The sequence below is a fragment of the Anarrhichthys ocellatus genome, unplaced genomic scaffold (genome assembly GCF_004355925.1).
Source record: "Anarrhichthys ocellatus isolate YVR2014 unplaced genomic scaffold, GSC_Weel_1.0 scaffold29, whole genome shotgun sequence".
NCBI lineage: Eukaryota > Metazoa > Chordata > Actinopteri > Perciformes > Anarhichadidae > Anarrhichthys > Anarrhichthys ocellatus.
The window spans coordinates 1,051,338-1,058,826 of record NW_022280059.1 but is presented as its reverse complement, the minus strand read 5'-3'; the positions used below and the strand labels follow the sequence as shown (position 1 = coordinate 1,058,826).

Genomic DNA, 7,489 nt, shown 5'->3' with positions numbered 1-7,489 from the left:
CTGCATCTGATAGACATATATTATACATGATATAATATAATATATTTTATATATACAGTATATACACCTGACTATTTCACAAAAAATATATATAATGTATAAATAAAGTGAACCAACAGCCACCACCAGGATTACTTTCTACCAAATAAAATTGCTTTTATTATTACTATTATTATTATTATTGTTGTCGTTATGACAGGGGCAGCTGGACTGTCCTCTGGCCGCCGGCTGTGATGTTATTTCACAACACAACAGCTTCTTTGTCTCCATACATTCCTATGAGCCTCCATCTGCGCACAGCAGCCGCGCGGAGGAGGAGCGTTAACTTCCCCGGGGGGGGGGAACCGGTCAGCAGGGCGGACATGGCGCCACGCGGGACTGGAGAGGTTGTTAGTCGGCTGCTTTTATACACAAAGAGAGTTATGATAAAATAATATTTGATGCCACCCGGAATTATTTCACAAGAATGAAGGTAAGAATATGAGGACAGAGGAGCAAATCCATTTCAAGTCCCAAAGTAGTTTTGTCTAATATAATAGAATATTGTTTTTAATCGATGTTGCGTATTTCACCATGTCCGCATATAGCTCCCTTATTGTGTATCAACGCATCGTCAAGTCCTGTCCACATATGGTGGTGTAACTACAGTTGATCTCGAGCACATGGCATCTATTATTAGACATGCAGCTTATGGCTCGGACTGAGAGTCTGACTGAGACCTAACTGGGCTTCCTGGGCGCACGTGTTGCGTTAAGTTTAAATTTAAAGTCGTCGGTCAGTGTGACAGCCTTCAGTCGTCCTGCACCCCGCTGTCTGAGGAGCACACTCACAAACCCGCGTTGCTGTTCGACTATCAGTCGTTATAGTTGAATTGTTGGCCATCTGTCAAACTGCTGTCTCTGCAGATTCAAGTCCCGCTGATGTCCACTCCGTGTCCCGCTGATGTCCGCTCCGTGTCCCGCTGATGTCCGCTCCGTGCCCGGCTGATGTCCACTCCGTGCCCGGCTGATGTCCGCTCCATGTCCCGCTGATGTCCGCTCCGTGCCCGGCTGATGTCCACTCCGTGCCCGGCTGATGTCCACTCCGTGTCCCGCTGATGTCCGCTCCGTGCTCGGCTGATGTCCGCTCCGTGTCCGGCTGATGTCTCTTTCAGGTAGACATTCTATTCCGCTTTTCTATAACTTTGTGCGCTCACCTTCAGTCCATTCACACACTCGTGACGTAAAATCTTCGAATGTTTTAAAATAAATTCGGAGAGTTTGTTTCAGATTTACTCTGTACAGGTTGTCAACTACAGTACAGTTAGGCTTCCTGTTATCCTAAAAGCACAATAATCCATAATTGTATCAGGGTGAATTCATCTGCACCTCTCCATTTTATTTGATTCAAGAATTAAACTCTGGTTGCAAACTGCAAAAAAGAGACAGCAGATTAAATGAGTTGTTACCCTAGAATAACCATTGCAGTATTAAGGTTTAGTGGTAACAGCTCATTGTGTGTAATCTATTGTTTTATTACAATTATTATTATTATTATCATTATTCTTTCTTTCTTTATTTTATTGGTGAAGCAATGTGACAAAAAAAATACATATAGTCACATAAACATGGAAGACAGACAGACATACAGACAATAACATAAAGCAGTTACGATGACGTAATGGAGTTTAGATTACAATCAGATTGGGTTACGTAGGCGTGTGTGGGTTTGTTTGGTGTGCATGTTTGTATAAGAGGCAACAGATGTGTGGCGGAAGGACAAAAGATGTTGTGGAATTGTTGCAATGGTGATAAATAAATGCATGCTTCAACAGCATTATCCTCATATTATTATGTTATTTTTATGTTTTGCATCACATGTAAATTGATTTTTCTGTGCAGTTATTGATCCTTCAGTTATTTTTATTTTCTTATCGTTTCCAGTGAGAGGTTATTTGGAGATCCGTCCCTTTGCAGTAGCAGGTTTCCACCACTTGAGGGCAGTATTGGTGCAGGTTTTAAACTGGCAGTCTCTCCTGACTGTCAGACAGTGTTGAAGCTCTCCTCTTGTCTCGCTCACGTGCTGTTCAGGGATTCAAATGGAAATTAGAGTCAACTGGAATCGGGCTCAAAATGTAAGCTCAGTAAAATGTAAAAGTTTAAAGATGTCCCCAGAAAAGAGCGAGGGGTGTTTCTGTCGTGTTTCATAACTCAAGTCATCACAATGAAGTTCAATAAGACCAGTTTTAGTCACGGTCCAGAAAGTTGTATATTAATGAATCCTCTCTGTAATTTCTTACATTTTATTGAACTGAATCACAGTCCAGTCAAAACTCAAAGTCCAGCTGTGGTCCACTGGATCCAGCTGTTGATGGGTGTGTCTGTAATGAGAGAATCAAACCCAGAGCCAAATATAAACCTGTACACACACACACACACACACGCTGAGGGATCTCCAACATATCACTTCCCAGTATGTAAACTATGTAGGGGGTCGTGGAACGCAGCACAGCCCTGGAGATAACCCTGGAGGTTATTTCTGTCTCCCTGTTAACCCTCCAGCCCCCCACCTGTCCAATGTGTGTGTGCATGTGTGTGTGTGTGTGTGTGTGTGTGTGTGTGTGTGTGTGTGCGTGTGTGTGTGTGTGTGTGTGTGCGTGCTGGGAGAGGCAGGGTGAGGTTTAAGTTCTCTACCCAAGGCTAACTGGACTTAACTAACTTGCAGCATTTGATGCATTTTGCTCCAAAAATCAAAACCCCTGTGCTCAGGAGCACAGTTTATTTGGAAGACATTTGCAGGACAAAAGGTTTGCCAGCAGTTTAAAAATGGGCTGAAGTGGGTGTTGCCCGCAACAAGACATTTGTTTTGAATCATGGAGTCCAGGGAGAAAAATAAGTAATATCTTCCCTTGCTTCACAGTTCAGCAGTTCTCTGTATGAGCAACAGAATCCAGTGGTTTACAATAGACCACATGGCCACATTGTGTTTTGGTCCGTTGTTAAATTAACAACACTTCCACAAAATGACTATTACGTAGGTTAATTGATATCCTGCTCTCTAAAAGCAACGACTAACATAATACAACAGACAATAGAGTCTAGCTGTGACAAACATGATAATAAAGAATACTAACAGTGCTAATGAGAAGAATAAGATAAAGAAGCATTCAACCTACAGATGTACAACACTCTGTTGGGGGGAGGTTTACATTTTACATCAGGGACGAGTGAAGAGACATTCAGTTTATCTGCACCGCCCAGCTAATTCTGTAATGGAAAGAGCCTCATGCTGCCAGGGTACGCCTTCAGTGTGTGTGTGTGTGTGTGTGTGTTGCCCCGAGGACCACCCAGTAAAATAGACTAATTTTCTATGCAGTGTTGTGACAGATTATATCTTTTGTGTTTGTTTTACTCTCCATGCAGATGATTCACGGTGCTTCAGGAAGGACCAAAGTACATGCAGCAGGTACTGTGTGTGGGTGTGGGGGGGGGGGGGTGTAGAAGTGACACTGAATATCGAGTGACAACATTCCTGACGTGGCGCTGATCTTCCTCGGGTCAAAATGTTTTCTATGCGTGTAATAAAGTGAAGCTTTGAAGACATGAAGTTGATTCACACAGTGATTAAAAAAAGTAGAAAAAGAAGAGAGAGAAAAACATGATGACATTGTTTTAAAAATCAAAGCAAGGAGAGACGCAATTGATGCACAAGCAATGCAACAGGCAGCTTTTTGAAAATATCACATTTAAACACAAAGTGACCACTAACAATCAAGACAAAGGAGGACGAAAATAAGTGCTGGATAATCAGTCCGCTTGACAAAAGAGATGAGATGCAGAGAAGATCAAATGGAATCAAAACATAATAAAGGAGAGAAAATCACACGGAAGGCTTCAAATTGTATTTTCGCTGCCTTTGATTAGATTGTTTCTTTTTTAGTCTTGCTGAGTGTTTTTCATTGAAAAAAAGACAATATTTCATAAGAAATTACCACTGAGATGCACTACAAATTTGGCACAAATACAGCCAAAATAGCAAATGTGAAAATCATATGTCCGTGGCTCCTCTGCAGGTGAAAAGAAACATACAAAATACCACGTAGCACCGTACAATCTACAGTCCCTGTGCTACTTTCTAAAACTATGTAAAACTGAACAAGAGGTGAGCGAGCAGCATGGTGTGTGTGTGTGGGGGGGGTGTATCTGTGTGTCGGTGTGTGGAGGTGGATAAAAACAACTGCACTTTAATTACCATGGTGTCCTCTCAGTGGACAGATGTGGTGACGAGGGTGCGGACAGCAAAGGGTGGAGTCCCGTCGCTTGAACACGGCGGTGATCCTACACCGGCCTGGAGATGGGGCTCCACTACAAAGTCACGACTGGATTTCACGTTATGATGCATGATACTTGACTTTGCTATTTAGTAATGTTATAGAGTTATAGAGTTATGGGTTTTAGAATTTGTGACAAAGAACCCCATTTTTTTATTTAATTTAACTGAAAGAAGTACTACAATGGAAATAAGTCGTGTGACTTTTTTGTGTCGTCTTTTTTTTCACATTCTTTTCATCGTGCATGTGCATTGGTGCTGTAACTATCTCAGTCTTTTTTTAAAAATGAATTATCAAATATGCCAGATAAAAACAATTGGATTGCCAGGTTTGAAAGAAATCCCTTCAGCTGAGATTTTTAATTGACGTCTCGTTCTAAATGAGGAAGCCAGAACACTCTTTTGTTTTTTTCTCCCAACCTGTATTGGTTGTTGTGGTCTTTATACTTCCTGGTACATGATCGCGTAGATTACATACAAATTGATTTGTCGAATACCTACAAAGTTACAGCGCATTCGTTTTCGTAGGTATACGCTACAAATGCTGTATGAGAACAGGCTGACCTGGGCCATGTCCAGGTTTGACCCTAAAACAACTTCCTGTGAAACTGTATGTTGTAGTCTTTGTATTAACTGAAGGACTCCCCCTCTTCTCTTTCCCCCAGGGCTCGATCAGCATCGAACAAACATCACAGCAGCCAGAGAAGAACTGCAGCACAACAACTGGATACTGTGCAAGATTTGTTTACCTCTACTGTATGTTTTCCAGCAAAAGAATCCAATGGGACCAAACTCAATGTTTTAACTGTCATTAAAAATCATTGATTTCTCCTTCTGTTTGTACTCCTGAGCTGGTTAGCTTCTGCAGCAGGACTGGAGACCGATAAAGCAAATAAAACATTCTGTTTCTGAGCTCTCGTCCCCTTCGTGTTTCTGAATATTATCCACCAACTTAGATAATTTCTCAGCTCTCTCCTGTGTGGTTCATTTGCTTGGTCGTTAAAGGGCCGACTTAAACCTGTTTCACCTCCAGTGGGACTCATGTTTGGTCTTTTACTCATACAAGATACTTTTCCAAAGCGCCAAAGATGATTGGCAAAACCTGTTTTCCAAGATGGCCTCTCTAAGAACGCCTCTTCATAAAAGCCTGCCACGAATCCCACATGGGGATGTTGGCAATACCACAGTCTGAAAATAAATGTCTTGCTTTAAAGACAAATATCAGCTCTGGAAGCTATTTAAGTGCCAAAAGTGAATTGAAGATGGTTGTTTAGTTCCAGAAAACCTTGTGTCTTTAGTCTTGGGGATCCTGTGGGGAACAGATTACATTTCATGGCACTCCTTCCAAAAGTAGTTTAATATTTCAATCATAACCACAAATGTCAACCTCCTGTGGCACTAAAGGTGACGTCAGAGGATCACCGAAGTCAGAGAGATACATGCTATGGGGGCCATGACTTGCAAAACTCAGATAAAGTCCTTCAGCTCAGACTCAAGTGGCTCCGGCAGAAACCAACTCTCCTCCGACAGACCCCAATCCGGCGTCGCTTTCCACCTTCGACCTGCAGTCGAACCTGCAGCAGAAGGTAAAGAGCTAAGTGGCCGGAAGCAGCAGCTCCCCCTCCAGCCAGTGAGCAGAGCTTCGCCTCGCTGCGCCGATGGCAGTCGACACCGACACCACGCTGCTGGAGGCCCAGGCTGTATTGCTGAGCCCGCTGGAGGCAAGGGAGAACCAGGACTGAGCCGGGCAGACTGTCAGACCCCTGCTGCGGTAAAATTAGTGGTTTTCTAAAAGGGTTATGGTGCTCGTAAACACTTCCACTTTTGTCCACAGGGGCAGCCAAAATCAACCAAAAAATGTCAGCTCCTCGTAGTAGCTTTAAATATCAAATCTTAATCTATGAGTTAGATATTAGATGTTAGAAATAATTCATGTATGTAACTCCTTCAAAGTTCCCTCAAAAGTTGCCCTGTTCTCTGTGTCATTGCCCTGATACCACCATGAGATTGTCCAGTCTGTCGGTCATACATGTGATCTGGTTTGTGTGCGTTTCTGCTGCCCCTCTGGTGGCCTTTCCTACAGCAGCGGTTGTGTCTTCACAGAAATGATGATTAATGCCTCGAAATAAATGATTCATCTTACTGAGCGGTGGAAAAGTAGAGGAGTGCTGTCGACTACGTTTTTAAGCTTGAAGGTCTGAGCTGTGAGCAAGCGGCATCGGGAGAAGAAAACCTGTGTGATCCTGCTGAGTCACTTTCTGTTAAACCCACAGGATTCTCAGGGTTTGAAGCGAGTGTGTGCACACGCTGGCTCCGTCCTCAATGACTCAGCTCTCAACTACTCTGCACTTTGTAGGGATTAGCTGAGGCATGTGGCAGCCAAACACCTTCTGATAAAATGAGTATAAACTACAGTTATCAGCCTGGGAGGTGATGAAGCATGTTTCCTCTGTGGGGGAGAAACCACAAATGTAGAAAAGTAGCGGTGAATAATTCACTATTTTAAAAAAATGTACAAACTTTTGGAGGTATCGCGTGATTTTTGTTGACGATTAGCCGCATGTGATATGGCAATGCAACACTTTGGTCCAGTGAAATATCTCAACAACAATTAGATTATGATTTGGAAGAAAACCAATTCCGTGCAGGGAGGAGCTGATGGTGGATGTTTTTTGTTTGTTTTTTGAAACAGTGGTTTGTAACGGTTTGGAATACACTGATAGAAGATGGCTTCTTGTCAATAGTGGCATCAGATCAGAAAACGTGAAGCTGATTTAGTGGATTCATTTTGCAGACTTTTGACTCGTGCAAAAGTTTAGTTCATGACAGGTTCCCACACAAGTTATATCCAAAGCCCATTCTCAGTGCCCCCTCTGTGCTGCCTCTCTGTCCGGCCACATTCTCATTTCCCCAAAACCCATTCAGCATTATCCTCCTGTGCAGCAGATGCCTTCAGTCTTCTCCACCTGCTCCAGTCACCTACTCACCTGTTTCCACTTCACCTCGTCAGCCCTGCAAGAACACAACCGGCCCATTTCCACTCATTGATCCTGAATTATCCGATCAACATACTGTATCTGTCTACCCAGAGCTACGGAGTCATAGTCTTGGCAGACGGTTTAATGTCGGTCCTTAAACTGGAGAAAAATAATCAAGAACTCACCTCGAGTTTTAAATATTA

The 7,489-nt window shown here is 42.9% G+C and overlaps 1 long non-coding RNA gene across 1 annotated transcript; it reads left to right on the top strand.

Moving 5' to 3' along the window:
- The first annotated feature begins 361 nt into the window (after positions 1 to 361).
- On the top strand, positions 362 to 5,220 carry LOC116392331 (uncharacterized). The gene is made up of 4 exons (XR_004213328.1): positions 362 to 472; positions 906 to 1,153; positions 3,402 to 3,444; positions 4,974 to 5,220. It is a non-coding gene; the product is annotated as an uncharacterized LOC116392331 (long non-coding RNA).
- Positions 5,221 to 7,489: the final 2,269 nt, after the last annotated feature.